Source organism: Pongo pygmaeus, chromosome 4 (genome assembly GCF_028885625.2).
Source record: "Pongo pygmaeus isolate AG05252 chromosome 4, NHGRI_mPonPyg2-v2.0_pri, whole genome shotgun sequence".
Taxonomy (NCBI): Eukaryota; Metazoa; Chordata; class Mammalia; order Primates; family Hominidae; genus Pongo; species Pongo pygmaeus.
In genome coordinates, this window is record NC_072377.2 from 46584984 (window position 1) to 46602682 (window position 17699).

Sequence of the window (17699 nt, forward strand, 5' to 3'; positions counted from 1 at the left end):
GAAGACAGAAGCTTTCTGAGGAACTGCTTTGTGATGTGTGCATTCTTCTCACACAATTAAACGTTTATTTTGATTGAAGAGTTTGAAAGACTGTTTTTGTAGAATCTGAGATGGGATATTTGGGATCACATTGAAGCTCATGGTGAAAAAGGAATTATTTTCAGAAAAAAAACTAGAAAGACTCTTCCTGAGAAACTGCTCTGGTATTTATCTATACACTCCACAGTGTTAAATCTTTCCTGTGTTGTAGTCATTTGGAAAAACCCTTTTGGAAGAATCTGTGAAGGACTATTGGGAGCTCATTGAGCCCTACAGTGAAAAATGTAATATCTCCAGGTAAAAACATGAAGGAAGCTTTCTGGGAAACTACTTCATGTTGTGTGCATTCCTCTGACAGAGTTAAAACCTTCTTTTGAGTCAGCAGTTTGGAAAAACTGTTTTGCTAGGATCTGCAAAGGGATATTTGGGAGCACAATGAGGCCTATGTTGAAAAAGGAAATAACTTTAGATAAAAACTACAAAGAAGCTATCTGAGAAATGGCTTTGTGATGTGTGCATTCTTCTCACAGATTTAAAACTTTCCTTTGACTAAACAGTTCAGAAACACTGTTTTTATAGAATCTGCAATGGGATACTTGAAACCTCAGTTAGGCCAATGGTGAAAAAGGAAATATCTTCAGATAAAAACTAGAAAGAAGCTTTTGACAAACTGATTTGTGATGTATGCATTCATCTCACAGAATTAAAACTTTCTTTTGACTGAACAGTTTGGGATCACTGTTTTTGTATAATCTGTGAAGAGCTATTTGGCATCACAAAAAAGCCTATAGTGAAAAAGAAAATATCTTCAGATAAAAACTGGAAAGAAGCGTTATGAGAAACTGCTTTCTGATTTTTGAGTTCATCTCATAGAGTTAAGTCCTTCTTTTGATGGAACACTTTGGAAACACTGTTTTTGTAGAATCTGCAAAGGGATATTTGGGATGCCATTGAGGCCTACAGTGGAAAAAGAATTATATTCAGAGAAGAACTAGACAGAATCTTCCTGACAAACTGCTTTCTTGTCAGGGCATTGAGCTCACAGAGTTAAAACTTTCTTTTAATTCAGTTTGGAAACACTGTTTTTTTGTAGAATCTATGAAAGGATATTTGGGTGCATTTGAGGCCTGTGGTGAAAGGGAAAATAACTTCAGATAAAAACTAGAAAGAAGCTTTTCGAGAAACTGCTTTGTGATGTGTGTGTTCAACTCACAGAGTTAAAACTTTCTTTTGATTGAGTAATTTGGAAACACTGTTTTTGTAGAATCTGCAATGGTATATTTGAAAGCATAGTTAGGACTGTGGTGAAAAAGGAAATATCTTTGGATATAAACTAGAAAGAAATTTTTTGAGTCACTGGTTTGTGATGTAGGATTTCATTTCAGAGAGTTAAACCTTTCTTTTGTCTGAGCAGTTTGGACACACTGTTTCAGCATAATCTGAAAGAAGTATTAGAACAAAAATGCCTATGTTGATAAAGGAAATATCTTCAGATAAAAACTGGAAAGAAGAGTAATTAGAAACAGCTTCAGATGTGTGCATTCATCTCATGGAGTTAAGTTCTTTTTTGATGGAACAGTTTGGAAACACTATTTTTGTAGAATCTGTGAAGGGATATTTCAGATGGCATTGAGGCCAACTGTGAAAAAGCAAATAACCTCAGACAAGAACTAGAAAGAAGCTTTCTGAGAAACTGCTTTGTGATGTGTGCATTCATCTCACAGAGTTAAACCTTTCTTTTGATTGATCAGTTTGGAAAACACTGTTTTTGTAGCATCTGCAAAGGTTTATTTGGGAGTGCATGAACCCTATGGTGAAAAAGGAAAAAAACTTCAGATAAAAACTAGAAAGAAGCTGAGAAATTGCTTTGTGATGAGTGCATTCTTCTCACAGAGTTAAACCTGTTTTTTGATTGAGCAGTTTGGAAACAATGATTTGTAGAATCTGCAAAGGGATACTTGGGGGGGCTCCGAGTCCTATGGTGAAAAAAGAAATATCTACAGATAAAAACTAGAAAGAAGCATTTTGAGAAACTGCTTTGTGATATTTGCATTCATCTCACAGAGTTAAACATTTCTTTTAATTAAGCAGTTTGGAGACACGGTTTTTGCATAATTTGTGAAGTGATGTGTGGTAGTGCAAAAAGGCTTATGGTGAACAAGGAATTATCTTCAGATAAAAACTTAAAAGAAGCGTTATGAGAAACTGCTTTCTGATTTGTGCATTCATATCACAGAGTTAAATTCTTCTTTTGATGGAACTGTTCATAAACACTGTTTTTATGGAATCTGCAAAGGGATACTTGAGAGCACATTGAGGCCTACGGTGAAAAAAAAATCTTCAGAGAAAAACTAACAAGAATCTTTCTGAAAAAATATTTTGTGATCTGTGCATTCATCTCAAGAGTTAAACCTTTCTTTTCATGGAGCAGTTTTTTAACCTTGTTGTTGTATAAACTGCTAAGGGATATTTCAGAGCACATTGAGGCTTCTGGTGAAAATGGAAATAAATTTAGACAAAAACTAGAATGAAAGTCTCTCAGAAACTGCTTTGTGATTTGTGCCTTCACCTCAAAGAGTTAAACCTTTCTTTTGATGGAGCAGTTTGTAAACACTGTATTTGTAGGATCTGGAAGGGATACTTGGGAGCACATTGAAGCCTATGGTGAAAAGAAATAGCTTCAGAAAGAAACTAAAAAGAAACTTTCTAAAAAACTACTTTGTGATGTGTGCATACATCTCACAAAGATAAAATTTTCTTTTAAGTGGACTGTTTGAATCACTGTTTTTGTTGAATCTGCCTAGAGATATTTGGTAGCACACTGAAGCCAGTGGTGAAAAGGGAAATATCTACAGAGATAAGAAGGAAGCTTATTGAGAAACTGCTTTGTGATGTGTGCTTTCATCGCACGGAACCAAACATTTCTTTTCATGGAGCAGTTTGGAAATACTCTATTTGTAGAATCTGTGAAGGGTTAATTTGGAGTGCATTGAGGCCTATTTTGAAAATGGAAATATCTTGAGAGAAAAATTAGAAAGAAGCTTTGTGTGAAACTACTTTGTTATGTGTGCATTCACCTCAGAAATTTAAACATTTCTTAACACAGAGCAGTTTGGAATCACTGTTTTTGTAGAATCTGCAAAGGGGTATTTGGGAACTCATTGAGGCCTATGGTGAAAAAGGAAATACCTACAGATAAAAACTGGAAAGAAGCTTTCTGAGAAACTGCTTTTTGATGTGTGCATTGATCTCACAGAGTTAAACATTTCTTTTCATATGGCAGTTTGGAATTACTACTTTTGTACAATCTGCTAAGGGATATTTTGGAGTTCATTGAGTCCTATGGTGAAAAAGAAATATCTTCAGAGGAAAACTACAGAGAAACTTTCTAATAAACTATTTTGAGATGAGTGAATTCATCTCACAGAGATAAATCTTTCTTTTCATTGAGCAGATTGTTAATCCTGTTTTTGTATAAACTGCGATGGGATATTTCAGAGCACATTGAGGTCTGCAGCAAAAATGGAAACGTCCTTAGAGACAAACTAGAATGAAGCCTTCTGAGAAACTGATTTGTAAAGTTGAATTCATCTCATTGAGGTAAACCTTTCTTTTGATGGAGCAGATTGGACATACTGTAATTGTAGAATCTGTGAAGGGATATTTCAGATGGCATTGAGGCCAACTGTCAAAAAGCAAATATCTTCAGAGAAGAACTAGAAAGAAGCTTTCTGAGAAACTGCTCTGTAATGTGTGCATTCATCTCACAGAGTTAAACCTTCATTTTCATTTAACAGTTTTTTTAACCCTGTTTTTGTATAATCTGCAGAGGGATATTTTGGAGAAATTGAAGCCTATGGTGAAAATGGAAATATAATTATACAAAAACTAGAATAAAGCTTTCTGAGAGACTGTTTTGTGATGTGTGCATTCATCTTACTGAGTCAAACCTTTCTTTTGATAGAGCAATTTGGAAAAACTGTATTTGTAGAATCTGCAAAGGTATAATTAGGAGCACATTGAGGCCTATTGTGAAAAAGGAAATATTTTCAGAGAAAAACAAGAAAAATGCTTTCTGAGAAACTGCTTTGTGCTGTGGGCATTCATCTCACTGTTAAGCCTTTCTTTACAAGGAGCAGTTTGGAATCACAGTTTTTGTAGAATTTGTGAAGGGATATTAGGGAGTGCATTAAGGCCAGTTTTGAAAAGAGAAACGCCTTCAGAGCAATATTAGAAATAAGGTTTCTGAGAAACAGCTTTGGATGTATCCATTCATCTCAGAGAATTAAACATTTTCTTTCAAGGAACAGTTTGAAAACAGTGTATTTGTAGAAACTATGAAGCCATATGTGAGAGTGCTTTTAGCCGTATGTTGGAAAGGGAAATATCTTGAGATAAAAACTAGACAGAAGGTTTCTGAAAAACTGCTTTGTGATGTGGCATTTATCTCACAGAGATAAAACTTTCCTTTGGTGGAGCAGTTTGTTAAACTTGTTTTTGTATAAACTTCAAAGGGATATTTCAGAGAACATTGAGGCCTATGGTGAAAATGGAAATACCTTTAGACAAAAATTAGAAAGAAGGTTTCTGAGAAACTGCTTTGTGATGCGTGCATTCATCTCACAGAGTTAAACCTGTCTTTTGGTGGAGAAGTTTCTAAACACTGTAGTTGTAGAATCTGTGGAGGGATAGTTGGGAGAGCATTGAAGCCTATGGTGGAAATAAATATCCACAAGGAAAAACTAAAAAGAAGCTTTATGAAAAACTACTTTGCAATGAGTCCTTTCATTTCAGAAAGATAAACCTTTCTTTTAATGGGGCTGTTTGGCATCACTGCTTCTGTAGAATCTGTGAAGGGATACTTCGGAGCAAATTAAGGCCTGTGGTGAAAAGAGAATTGTCTTCAGAGAAAAACTAGAAGGAAGCCTTCTGAGAAACAGCTTCATGATGTGTGCTTTTATCTCACAGAATCAAACGTGTCTTTTGGTGGAGCATTTTGGAAACACAGATTTCATAGTATCTGTGAAGGGATATTGGAAGAGCACAAGGAGGCCTACGGTGAAAAAGGAAACATCTTCAAAGATAAACTAGAAAAAATTTTGTGAGAAACTGCTCTGTGATGGGTGCATTCCTCTCACAGAGTTAAACTTTCCTTTTGATGGAGCAGTTTGGAAACACTGTTTTTGGAAAACCTGGAAAGTGATTGATATTAGGTACTGCAAAAAAACCTATGGTGGTGGGGAGGAGCCAAGACGGCCGAATAGGAAGAGCTCCGGTCTACAGCTCCCAGCGTGAGTGACACATAAGATGGGTGATATCTGCATTTCCATCTGAGGCACCGGGTTCATCTCACTAGGGAGTGCCAGACAGTGGGCGCAAGTCAGTGAGTGAGTGCACCGTGAACCAGCCAAAGCAGGGGAGAGTCATTGCCTTACTCGGGAAGCACAAGGGGTCAGGGAGTTCCCTTTCCAGGGGTGACAGAAGACACCTGGAAACTCGGGCCAATCCCACCCGAATACAGTGCTTTTGTGATGGGCTTAGGAAACGGTGTACCAGGAGATTATAGTCTGCACCTGGCTCAGAGGGTCCTACGCCCATGGAGTCTCACTGATTGCTAGCACAGCAGTCTGAGATCAAACAGCAAGGCGGCAGTGAGGCTGGTAGAGGGGCGCCCGCCATTGCCCAGGCTCACTTAGGTAAACAAAGCAGCCGGGAAGCTTGAACTGGGTGGAGCTCACCACAGCTCGAGGAGGCCTGCCTGCCTCTGTAGGCTCCACCTCTGGGGGCAGGGCACAGACAAACAAAAAGACAGCAGTAACCTCTGCAGACATAAATGTCCCTGTCTGACAGCTTTGAGGAGAGCAGTGGTTCTCCCAGCATGCAGCTGGAGATGTGAGAATGGGCAGACTGCCTCCTCAAGTGGGTCCCTGACCCCTGACCCCGAGCAGCCCAACTGGGAGGCACCACCCAGCTGGGGCAGACTGACACCTCAAATGGCCAGCCGGGTACTCCAACGGACCTGCAGCTGAGGGTCCTATCTGTTAGAAGGAAAACTAACAGAAAAGACGTCCACACCAAAAACCCATCTGTACATCACCATCATCAAGGCCAAAAGTTGATAAAACCACAAAGATGGGGAAAAAACAGAGCAGAAAAACTGCAAACTCTAAAAAACAGAGTGCCTCTCCTCCTCCAAAGGAACGTAGTTCCTCACCAGCAACGAAACAAAGCTGGACGGAGAATGACTTTGAGGAGCTGAGAGAAGGCTTCAGACGATCAAATTACTCTGAGCTATGGGAGGATATTCAAACCAAAGGCAAAGAAGTTGAAAACTTTGAAAAAAATTTAGAAGAATGTATAACTAGAATAACCAATACAGAGAAGTGCTTAAAGGAGCTGATGGAGAAGAAAACAAAGGCTCGAGAACTACGTGAAGAATGCAGAAGCCTCAGGAGCTGATGCGATCAAATGGAAGAAAGGGTATCAGCCATGGCAGATGAAATGAAGTGAGAAGGGAAGTTTAGAGAAAAAATAAAAAGAAATGAGCAAAGCCTCCAAGAAATGTGGGACTATGTGAAAAGACCAAATCTACGTATGATCGGTGTACCCGAAAGTGACAGGGAGAATGGAACCAAGTTGGAAAAGACCCTGCAGGATATTATCCAAGAGAACTTCCCCAATCTAGCAACGCAGGCCAACATTCAGATTCAGGAAATACAGAGAACACCACAAAGATACCCTTCAAGAAGAGCAACTCCAAGACACATAATTGTGAGATTCACCAAAGTTGAAATGAAGGAAAAAATGTTAAGGGAAGCCAGAGAGAAAGGTTGGGTTACCATCAAAGGGAAGCCCATCAGACTAACAGTGGATCTCTTGACAGAAACCCTACAAGCCAGAAGAGAGTGGGGGCCAATATTCAACATTCTTAAAGAAAAGAATTTTCAACCCAGAATTTCATATCCTGCCAAACTAAGCTTCATAAGTGAAGGAGAAATAAAATACTTTACAGACAAGCAAATGCTGAGAGATTTTGTCACCACCAGGCCTGCCCTAAAAGAGCTCCTGAAGGAAGTGCTAAACATGGAAAGGCACAACCAGTACCAGCCACTGCAAAATCATGCCAAAATATAAGGACCATTGAGACTAGGAAGAGACTCCATCAACTAACGAGCAAAATAACCAGCTAACATCATAATGACAGGATCAAATTCACACATAACAATATTAACTTTAAATGTAAATGGCCTAAATGCTCCAATTAAAAGACACAGACTGGCAAATTGGATAAAGAGTCAAGACCCATCAGTGTGCTGTATTCAGGAAACCCATCTCACGTGCAGAGACACATATAGGCTCAAAATAAAAGGATGGAGGAAGATCTACCAAGCAAATGGAAAACAAAAAAAGGCAGGGGTTGCAATCCTAGTCTCTAATAAAACAGACCTTAAACTAACAAAGATCAAAAGAGATAAAGAAGGCCATTACATAATGGTAAAGGGATCAAGTCTACAAGAAGAGCTAACTATCCTAAATATATATGCACCCAACACAGGAGCACCGAGATTCATAAAGCAAGTCCTGAGTGACCTACAAAGAGACTTAGACTCCCACACATTAATAATGGGAGAATTTAACACCCCACTGTCAACATAAGACAGATCAACGAGACAGAAAGTCAACAAGGATACCCAGGAATTGAACTCAGCTCTGCACCAAGCTGACCTAATGGACATCTATAGAACTCTCCACCCCAAATCAACAGAATATACATTTTTTTCAGCACCACACCACACCTATTCCAAAATTGAGCACATACTTGGAAGTAAAGCTCTCCTCAGTAAATGTAAAAAAACAGGAATTATAACAAACTATCTCTCAGATCACAGTGCAATCAAGCTAGAACTCAGGATTAAGAATCTCACTCAAAACCACTCAACTACATGGAAACTGAACAACCTGCTCCTGAATGACTACTGAGTACATCACAAAATGAAGGCAGAAATAAAGATGTTCTTTGAAACCAACGAGAACCAAGACACAACATACCAGAATTTCTGGGATACATTCAAAGCAGTGTGTAGAGGGAGATTTATAGCACTAAATGCCCATAAGAGAAAGCAGGAAAGATCCAAAATTGACACCCTAACATCACAATTAAAAGAACTAGAAAAGCAAGAGCAAGCATGTTCAAAAGCTAGCAGAAGGCAAGAAATAACTAAAATCAGAGCAGAACTGAAGGAAATAGAGACACAAAAAACTCTTCACAAAATTAATGAATTCAGGAGCTGGTTTTTTGAAAGGATCAACAAAATTGAGAGACCGCTAGCAACATTAATAAAGAAAAAAAGGGAAAGGAATCAAATACATGCAATAAAAAATGATAGAGGGGATATCACCACCAATCCCACAGAAATACAAACTACCATCAGAGAATATTACAAACATCTCTTCACAAATAAACTAGAAAATCCAGAAGAAATGGATAAATTCCTCGACACATACACGCTCCCAAGACTAAACCAGGAAGAAGTTGAATCTCTGAATAGACCAATAACAGGAGCTGAAATTGTGGCAATAATCAATAGCTTACCAACCAAAAAAAGTCCAAGACCAGATGGGTTCACAGTCCAGGACCAGATGGGTTCACAGCCGAATTCTACCAGAGGTACAAGGAGGAACTGGTACCATTCTTTCTGAAACTATTCCAATCAATAGAAAAAGAGGGAATCCTCCCTAACTCATTTTCTGAGGCCAGCATCATCCTGATACCAAAGCCTGACAGAGACACAACAAAAAAAGAGAATTTTAGACCAATATCCTTGATGAACATTGATGCAAAAATTCTCAATAAAATACTGGCAAACAGATTCCAGCAGCACATCAAAAAGCTCATCCACCGTGATCAAGTGGGCTTCATTCCTGGGATGCAAGACTGGTTCAATATACGCAAATCAATAAATGTAATCCAGCATATAAACAGAACCAAAGACAAAAACCACATGATTATCTCAATAGATGCAAAAAAGGCCTTTGACAAAATTCAACAACCCTTCATGCTAAAAACTCTCAATAAATTAGGTATTGATGGGACGTATCTCAAAATATTAAGAGCTATCTATGACAAACCCACAGCCAATATCGTACTGAATGGGCAAAAACTGGAAGCATTCCCTTTGAAAACTGGCACAAGACAGGGATGCCTCCTCTCCCCACTTCTATTCAACATATTGTTGGAAGTTCTTGCCAGGGCAATGAGGCAGGAGAAGGAAATAAAGGGTATTCAATTAGGAAAAGAGGAAGTCAAATTGTCCCTGTTTGCAGATGACATGATTGTATATCTAGAAATCCCCATTCTCTCAGCCCAAAATCTCCTTAAGCTAATAAGCAACTTCAGCAAAGCCTCAGGATACAAAATCAATGTACAAAAATGACAAGCATTCTTATACACCAATAACAGACACACAGAGAGCCAAATCATGAGTGAACTCCCATTCACAATTGCTTCAAAGAGAATAAAATACCTAGGAATCCAACTTACAAGGGATGTGAAGGACTTCTTCAAGGAGAACTACAAACCTCTGCTCGAGGAAATAAAAGAGGATACAAACAAATGGAAGAACATTCCATGCTCATGGGTAGGAAGAATCAACATTGTGAAAATGGCCATACTGTCCAAAGTAATTTATGGATTCAATGCCATCCCCATCAAGCTACCAATGACTTTCTTCACAGAACTGGAAAAATCTACTTTAAAGTTCATATGGAACCAAAAAAGAGCCCGCATCCCCAAGTCAATCCTAAGCCAAAAGAACAAAGCTGGAGGCATCACACTACATAATTTCAAACTATACTACAAGGCTACAGTAACCAAAACAGCATGGTACTGGTAGCAAAACAGAGATATAGATCAATGGAACAGAACAGAGCCCTCAGAAATAATGCCACATATCTACAAGTATCTGATCTTTGACAAACCTGAGAAAAACAAGCAATGGGAAGAGGATTCCCTATTTAATAAATGGTGCTGGGAAAACTGGCTAGCCATATGGAGAAAACTGAAATTGGATCCCTTCCTTACACCTTATACAAAAATCAATTCAAGATGGATTAAAAACTTAAACGTTCGACCCAAAACCATAAAAACCCTAGAAGAAAACCTAGGCATTACCATTCAGGACATAGGCATGAGCAAGGACTTCATATCTAAAACACCAAAAGCAATGGCAACAAAAGCCAAAATTGACAAATGGGATCTAATTAAACTCAAGAGCTTCTGCACAGCAAAAGAAACTACCATCAGAGTGAACAGGCAACCTACAAAATGGGAGAAAATTTTCGCAACCTACTCATCTGACAAAGGGCTAGTATCCAGAATCTACAATGAACCCAAACAAATTTACAAGAAAAAAACAAACAACCCCATCAAAAATTGGGCGAAGGACATGAAGAGACACTTCTCAAAAGAAGACATTTATGCAGCCAAAAAACACATGAAAAAATGCTCACCATCACTGGCCATCAGAGAAATGCAAATCAAAACCACAATGTGATACCATCTCACACCAGTTAGAATGGCAATCATTAAAAAGTCAGGAAACAACAGGTGCTGGAGAGGATGTGGAGAATAGGAACACTTTTACACTGTTGGTGGGACTGTAAACTAGTTCGACCCTTGTGGAAGTCAGTGTGGCAATTTCTCAGGGATCTAGAACTAGAAATAGCATTTGACCCAGCCATCCCATTACTGGGTACATACCCAAAGGACTATAATTCATGCTGCTATAAAGACACATGCACACGTATGTTTATTGCGGCATTGCTCACAATAGCAAAGACTTGGAAGCAATCCAAATGTCCAACAATGATAGACTGGATTAAGAAATTATGGCACATATACACCATGGAATGCTATGCAGCCATAAAAAATGATGAGTTCATGTCCTTTGTAGGGACATGGATGAAATTGGAAATCATCATTCTCAGTAAACTATCACAAGAACAAAAAACCAAACACCGCATATTCTCACTCATATGTGGGAATTGAACAATGGGAACACATGGACACAGGAAGGGGAACATCACACTTCGGGAACTGTTGTGGGGTGGGGGTAGGGGGGAGGGATAGCATTGGGAGATATACCTAATGCTTGATGACGAGTTGGTAGGTGCAGCGCACCATCATGGCACATGTATACATATGTAACTAACCTGCCCATTGTGCACATGTACCATAAAACCTAAAGTGTAATAATAATAATAAAAATCCTACATTGAAAAAGGAAATAACTTCAGATAAAAACTGGAAAGAAGCATGATCAGTAACTGCTTTCTGATGTGTGCTTTCATCTAACTGAGTTAAGTCCTTTTGATGGAACAGTTTAGGTACTCTGTTTTTGTAGAATATGCGAAGGGATATTTGGGAGCTCATTGAGGCATATGATAGAAAAGGAAATATCTTCAGGAAAGAAGTAGACAGAAGCTTTCTAAGAAACTGCTTTGTGATGTGTGCATTCATGTCACAGAGTATAATTTTTCATTTGATTGAGCAGTTTGGAAATACCGTTATTTTTGTAGAATCAGCATAGGAATATTTGGGAGTACATTGAGGCCTAGGTTGAGAAAGGAAATATCGTCCGATAAAAACTAGAAAGAAGCTCTTTGAGAAACTGCTCTGTGATGTGTGCATTCATCTCAGAGTTAAACCTTTCTTTTGATTACTCACTTTGGAAACAGTCTTTTTGTAGAATCTACGAAGGGTTATTTGACAGTGAAAGTGGCCTATGTTGAAAAAGGAAATAACTTCAGATAAAAATTAGAAGGAAGCTTTCTGTGAAACCACTTTTTGATGTGTGCATTCTCCTCACTGAGTTAAACGTTTCTTTTCATGGAACAGTTAGGAAACACTGTTTTTGTAGAATATGCATAGGGATATTTCGGAGTGCACTGATGCTTATTGTGAAAAAATAAATATCTTTGGGTAAAAACTAGAAAAAAGCTCTTTGAGAAACTGCTTCATGATGTATGCATTCATACCACAGAGTTACTCTTTTCTTTTCACTGAGCAGTTTGGAAACACAGTTTTTGTATAATCTGTGAAGTGATGTTAGGTAGCACAAAATGGCCTATGGTGATCAACGAAATATCTTCATATAAAAAGGGGAAAGAAAGGACATGAGAAACTCCTTTCTTATGTGTGCTTTCATTTTACAGAGTCAAAACCTTCTTTTAATGGAGCAGTTTGGAAACACTGTTTTTATAGAATCTCTGAAGGGATATTTTGAAGTGTGTTGAGCCCTATGGTGCACAAGGAAATATCTTTAGAGAAGACCTAGAAAGAAGCTATCTGAGAAACTGCTTTGTGATGTGTGCATTCATCTCACAGAGTTAAGCCTTTCTTTTGATTGAGCAGTTTGGAAACGCTGTTTTTGTAGGATCTGCAAAAGTATATTTGGGAGTGTACTGAGGCCTATGGTGAAAAAGGAAATATCTTCAGATAAACACTAGAAATAATCTTTTTGAGAAACTGTTTTGTGATTTATGCATTCATCTCACAGAGTCAAACCTTTCCTTTTATTGAGCAGTTTGAAAACACTGTTTTGGTAGAATCTGTGAAGGGATATTTGGGAGCACAGTGAAGCCCATGGTGATACAGAAAATATCTTCGGATAAAAACTAGAAAGAAGCTTTTTGAGAAACTGCTTTGTGATGTGTGCATTTATCTCACAGAGTTAAAACTCTCTTTTGATGGAGCAGTTTGGAAACACTGCTTCTGAATAATCTTCAAATCGATATTAGGTAGCGCAAAAAGCCTATGGTGAACAAGGAAATATCTTCAGATAAAACCTGGAAAGAAGTGATATGAGAAACTGCTTTCTGATGTGTGCATTATCTCGCAGATTTAAGTCCTTGTATTAATTGAGCAGTTTGGAAACTGTTTTTGTAGAATATGGGAAGGGATAGTAGGGAACGCCTAGAACCCAATGGTGGAAAAGGAAATATCTTCAGAGAAGAACTAGACAGAAGCTTTCTGAGAAACTGCTTTGTGATGTGGGCGTTCATCTCACAGAGTTACACCTTTCTTTTTATTGAGCAGTTTGGAAACTTTGTTTTTGTAGTATCCATGAAGGGATATTAGGGAGCAAACTGAAGCCTATGATGAAAAAGGAATGATCTTCAGATAATAACTAGAAAGAAGCTTTGTGGCAGACTACTTTGTGATGTGTGCATTCTTTTCACATGGTTAAAACTTTCTTTTCATTGATCAATTTGGAAACACTTTTTTTGTAGATTCTGCAAAAGGATATTTGGGAGCACATGAGGCCTACTGTGAAAAAGGAAATAACTTCAGATAAAAACTAAAAAGAAGCTTTCTCTGAAACCGCTCTATGATGTGTGCATTCCTCTCACAGAGGTAAACCTGTTTTTTGATTGAGCAGTTTGGGAGCATTGTTTTTGTAGAATCTGCTAAGGGATATTTGGGAGCGCACAGATGCCTGTGTGAAAAAGGAAATGTCTTCAGAGAAAAACAAAAAAGAACCATTTTGAGAAACTGCTTTGTGATGTCTGCACTCATCTCACAGAGTTAAACTTTTCCTTTGACTGAGCAGTTTAGAAACACTGTTTTTGTATAATCTGTGAAGTGATGTTTTGTAGTGCAAAAACACCAATGGTGAACAAGGAAGTATCTTCAGATAAAAACTGGAAAGAAGCCTTATGAGAAACTGCGTTCTGATGCGTGCGTTCAACTCACTGAGTTAAGTACTTCTTTTGATGGAACATTTCAGAAACACTGTTTGTTTTTGTACAATCTATGAAGGTAAATTTTGGAGTGCATTGAGGCATATGGTGGAAAAGGAAATATGTTCAGAGAAGAACTAGACAGAAGTTATCTGAGAAGCTTCTTTGTGAGGTGTGCATTTATCTCAAAGAGCTTAGCTATTCTTTTGATGGAGCAGTTTAGAAACCCTGTTTTTTATAGTATCAGCAGTGGTTAGTATATTTGGGAGTGCACTGAGGCCTATGGTGAAAAAGGAAATATCTTTGAATAAAACGTAGAAAGAAGCAATTTGAGAAAATCCTTTGTGATGTGTGCTTTCAACTCACAGAGGTAAAACTTTTTTTTTTTGATTGAGCTGTTTGGAAACATTGCTTTTGTAGAATCTGCAATGGGAAATTTGAAAACACAGGTAGGCCTATGATGAAAAAAGAAATATATTTGGATAAAAACAAGAAAGAAACTTTCTGAGAAATTTCTTTCTGATGTGTGCATTCATCTAACAGAGTTAAATTTTTCTTTTGACTCAGCAGTTTGGAAACACATTTTTTGCAAAATCTGTGAAGAGAAATTTGGTAATGCAAAAAAAGCCTACGGTGAAAAATTAAATATCTTCAGATGAAAACTGGAAAGCATTATGAGAAACTGCTTTCTGATGTGTGCATTCATCTCACAGTTAACTCTTTCTTTTCATGGAACAGTTTGGAAACTGTGCTTTTGTAGAATCTGTGAAGGGATATTTGGGAGTGCATTGAGACCTATGGTGGAAAAGGAAATATCTTCAGTGAAGAACTAGGCAGAAGCTTTCTTTGAAACTGCTTTGTGATATGTGCATTCTTCTCACAGTGTTAAAACTTTCTTTTGATTCAGCAGTTTGGAGCACTCTTTTTGTAGAATCTGTGAAGGAATATTTGGAATGCAGAGAAGCCTACGTTAAAAAAGGAAATATCTTCAGATAAAAACTAGAATGAGGCTTTTTGAGATCTTGCTTTTTGATGTGTGCATTAATCTCACAGAGTTAAACCTTCCTTTTGATTATTCAATTTGGAAAAACTTTTTGTAGAATCTGTGAAGTGATATTTCACAGCTCATGAGGCCTATGGTGAAAAAGGAAGTAACTTCTTATAAAAACTAGAAAGAAGCTTTCTGAGAATCCACTTTGGGATGTGTGCTTTCTTCTCACAGAGATAATCGTTTCTTTTGATTTAACAGTTTGGAATCACTGTTTTTGTAGAATCTGCCAAGAGATATTTGAGAGCACAATGATGCCTACGGTGAAAAAGGAAATATCTTTGGATAAACACTAGAATGTTTTTGAGAAACTGCTTCATGATTTATGAATTCATCTCACAAATTTAAACCTCTGTTTTGACTGAGCAATTTGGAAACACTGTTTTTGCAAAATCTGCAAACATTATAAAAAAAAAGCTTGTGGTCAACAAGGAAATATCTTCAGATAAAAACTCAAGGAGGCTTTATGAGAAACAGATTTCTGTGTGTGTGTACAACTCAGAGAGTTATGTCCTTCTTTTGATGGAATAGTTTAGCAACACTTCCTTTGTAGAATCTGCAAAGGGATATTTGGGAACATATTGAGGCTTAATGGGGAAAAGGAAATATCTTCAGAAAAGAACTAGACAGAAACTTTCTGAGAAACTGCTTTGTGAAGTGTGCATTCATTTAACAGAATTAAACCTTTATTTGGTTGATCAGTTTGGAAATATTGTTTTTGCAGAATCTGTGAAGGGATATGTGGGAGCACATTGAAACCTATGGTGATGAAGGAAATATCTTTGGATACAAACTAGAAATAAGCTTTTTGAGAAACTGCTTTGTGATGTGTGCATTCATCTCACAGAGTTAAACGTTTCTTTTGACTGAGCCATTTGGAAACGCTGTTTTTGCAAAATCTGTGAAGCGATATTAGGCAGCGCAAAAATGCCTATGGTGACAAAGGAAATATCTTTGGATAAAAATAGGAAAGAGGCGTTATGACAGACTGATTTCTGATGTGTGCGTTCATCTCACAGAGTTAAGTCCTTTTTATGGGACAGTTTGCAAATACTGTTTTTGCAGAATCTGCAAAGGGATGCTTGGGAGCACATTGAAGCCTATGGCAGAAAAGGAAATATCTTCAGAGAAGAACTAGACCAAAGCTCTCTGAGAAACTGCTTTGTGATGTGTGCATTCATTTCAGAGAGTCATACTTTTCTTTTGATTGAGAAGTTTTGAAACACTGTTTTTGTAGAATCTACAAAAGCATAATTGGAAGCACATTGAAGCCTATGGTGAAAAAGGAAATATCTTCAGATAAAAACTTGAAAGAAGCATTATAGCAAACTGCTTTACAACGTGTGCATTCACTCACAGAATTAAGTCCTTCTTTTGATGGAACAGTTTGGAAACACTGTTTTTGTGGAATCAGGGAAAGGATATTTGGGAGCACATGGAGGCCTATGGTGGAAATGGAAATATCTTCAGAGAAGAACAAGACAGAAGCTTACTGAGAATCTGCTTTGTGATGTGTGCATTCATCTCACAGAGTTAAATATTTCTTTTGATTCAGCAGTTTGGAAACACTGTTTATGTAGAATCTGCAAAGGGTTATTTGGGAGTGCATTGATGCCTACGGTGAAAAAGGATATATCTTCGCATAAAAACTAGAAAAAAACTTTTTGAGAAACTGCTTTGTGATGTGTGTATTCATCTCATAGAGTTAAAAGTTTCTTTTGATTGATCAGCTTGGAAACACTGTTTTAGTAGCATCTGCAAAGGGATATTTGGGAGCACAAGAGGCCTACAGTGAAAAAAGAAATAACTTCAGATAAAAACTAGGAAGAACCTTTCTAAGAAACTGCTTTGTGATGAGTTCATTCTTCTCACAGTGTTAAACATTCCTTTTAATTGAGCTGTTTGGAAGCACTGTTTACGTAGAATCTGCAAAGTGATATTTTGGAGTGCAAGACTCCTATGGTGAAAAAGGAAATAGCTTCAGATAAAAACTAGAAAGAAGCTTTCTGAGAAACTGCTATGTGATGTGTGCATTCTTTTCACATAGTTAAGCATTTCTTTTAATTGAGCAGTTTGGCAACACTGTTTTTGTAGAATCTGCTAAGTGATATTTGGGAGCACACTGATACCTTTGGTGATAAAGGAGATATCTTTGGATAAAAACTAGAAAGAAGCTCTTTAGAACACTGCTTTGTGAGGGATGCATTCATCTCACAGGGTTAAGATTTTCTTTTGATTGAGCACTTTGGAAGCACTTTTTTTGTATAATCTGTGTAGTGATGTTAGGTAGTGCAAAAGGCCCATGTTGAAAAGGAAGTATCTTTAGATAAAAATTGTAAAGGAGCATTATGAGAAACGGCATTCTGATACATGTGTTAATCTCATAGAGTTAAGTCCTTCTTTCAATGGAACAGTTTGAAAACACTGTTTTGTAGTATCTGGGAGGGGATATTTGGGAGCAAATGGAGGCCTATGGTGAAAAGGAAATATCTTCAGAGAAGAACTAGAGAGAAGTTTTATGAGAAACTGCTTTGTGATGTGCATATTCATCTCACAGAGTAAAACCTTTCTTTTGATCAAGCAGTTTGGGAACAATGTTTTTGTAGAATCTGTGAAGGGATATTTGGGAGCTCATTGAAGCTTATGGTGAAAAAGGAAATATTTTTGGATAGAAATTAGAAAAAGCTTTTTGAGAAACTGCTTTGTGATGTGTGCATTCGTCTCATAGAGTTAAATATTTCCTTTCATTGATGAGTTTGGAAACAAAGTTTTTGAAGAATCTGAGAAGGGATATATGGGAGTGAATGAGGTGTATAGCGAAAAAGGAAATAACTTCAGATGAAAACTAGAAGGAAGCTTTCTGAGAAACTGC

The 17699-nt window shown here is 37.6% G+C and overlaps 1 pseudogene; it reads left to right on the forward strand.

Moving 5' to 3' along the window:
• Positions 1-17699, forward strand: part of LOC129036173 (uncharacterized) — a 78969-nt pseudogene that overhangs the window by 40139 nt on the left and 21131 nt on the right.